This window comes from Lepisma saccharinum, chromosome 10 (genome assembly GCF_977018435.1).
Source record: "Lepisma saccharinum chromosome 10, izLepSacc3.1, whole genome shotgun sequence".
In the NCBI taxonomy this organism is placed as follows: Eukaryota; Metazoa; Arthropoda; class Insecta; order Zygentoma; family Lepismatidae; genus Lepisma; species Lepisma saccharinum.
Genome location: NC_139238.1, coordinates 37,163,173 through 37,164,964, shown reverse-complemented (window position 1 = coordinate 37,164,964; position 1,792 = coordinate 37,163,173).

Genomic DNA, 1,792 nt, shown 5'->3' with positions numbered 1-1,792 from the left:
TAATAAATAACAGAATCTATTTACCAGTAGTAGGGGATTTTTTAATACCCATATGTTTGTTTTCATTTTTTTTATGCAGAAGTAGCAAAATAAGTAGCGAAGTAGCGAGTAGCGAACAGGAGTAATGTAGCGAGCTACTTTTTGGTAAATGTAGTTGTAGCTGTAGCGAAGCTACATTTTGGAAGAGTAGCTGTAGCTGTAGCGAAGCTACTTTTAAAATGTAGTGTTCTGATCACTGGATATTTGTATAATTTCTTTATTATTCTCAAGCTTTTATAGTTTGTTACTTGTTTATGTTTTGTTTCTTCTGTCCTTTAGTTTTCTCCTCTGTTCAAAATTTGTAATATGTATATGTATGTAATTTTTTGTATTTGTGTAACTTTTGTATTTGTATAACTTTTTGTATTCGTATTTATCTAAAGGTTTTGTGTAATAATTACTATGTGTTTGTATCATGTATTACATATTTATGTAAATTATATTGTATATAGCAAATTGTAATGCCTATTGTAATTGGAGCATTCGCTCTGTTATATAAATAAATAAATAAATAAATAAAACTATAGGTCAATATGAAGAGGCTTACATGGTTGGTTTGTTTGGTTTTAAAATAGGTATCACAATATGTTGGGTCCAGCCACGTGGTATTTTTCCTCTGAGATATATATAATTATAAATCGCAGCAAGAATTTTGAACCCTTGAACTGGTAAGTGCTTTAGAATTTCATAGGTAATACCATTGTAGCCAGGTGCCGTGGATTTGATTTTATGAAGGATATTTTTTAGTTCTTTGACTGAAATAGCTGGGAAGTCATCAGTAAATTTGGTATGTTCACGGTCATGAAGGGGGGAAGGCATAGGAATGGATGGGGGGGGAGGAGGTCCATAAAATCTGATTCCCAGGAAGTATCAATTGGACGTGGATGGGAGACATGGGGATGTCGGAGATAATTGAATTTCCGCCAAATTATACTAATTGGCACGTTAAGGTCAAGGGACTGACAAAATGATTTCCATGCCTGACGTTTAGCTTTGATATATGTTTTTTTTCGCTATCGCCTGGGCATTCTTTAATTCTCGCCAGGTATCCGGCATAGGATATCTAGTGTATAATTTTGCTAATATTTTCTTTCTTTTTTATTGCGGCACAGGTTGGGTTCCACCAATAGAGTTTTGGAAAACGGTCAAAAGAGTAAAATTTTTGTCTCGTTCCGCTGTCATCGAGTGCGATTGTTAGCATTTGCAAGAATTGGGTATATGTAATGGTCCGTACTGTAGCCGAATCATCACTATAATATAAACGGAGGAAAGAAGTGTGGAAATTTTCCCAGTTTATGGAATCGCGTTTCCAGCGATGAACCGAATCGCTATTCTTAAGATGCTTCTCCCTCCCTTCCTGTAAGTTTTAATGCCCGCTTTCCTAAGCACTTTGCATATCTTTCCTGTGGTCTTCTCCATACTCCTTATTCCAAACCTCCTGTCTTTTTCTCTCTCTTCCAATTCTCCCCTGCCAACTTTCTTCCTTCTTCTGTTTATGTCCAGTCTATTCTCCTTCTCATAGCCATTCTTTTCCAGCTGTTTCCATAGGCTATTTATTTTGCCTTCTTTTTCACATTCTTTCGTGCATATTTTCTTGATTCTGTCCTCCATACTCTTTATAAAATTTATTTTTCCTCACTTACATCACTTCTTTTGTGGCAGAATACCCCTGCGAAGAATGCAAACAAGAAAAAGGAAAACAGAGAAGAGGAAGGGATTATCTACAAAGTGAAATGTAAAGAATGTCAGTGTG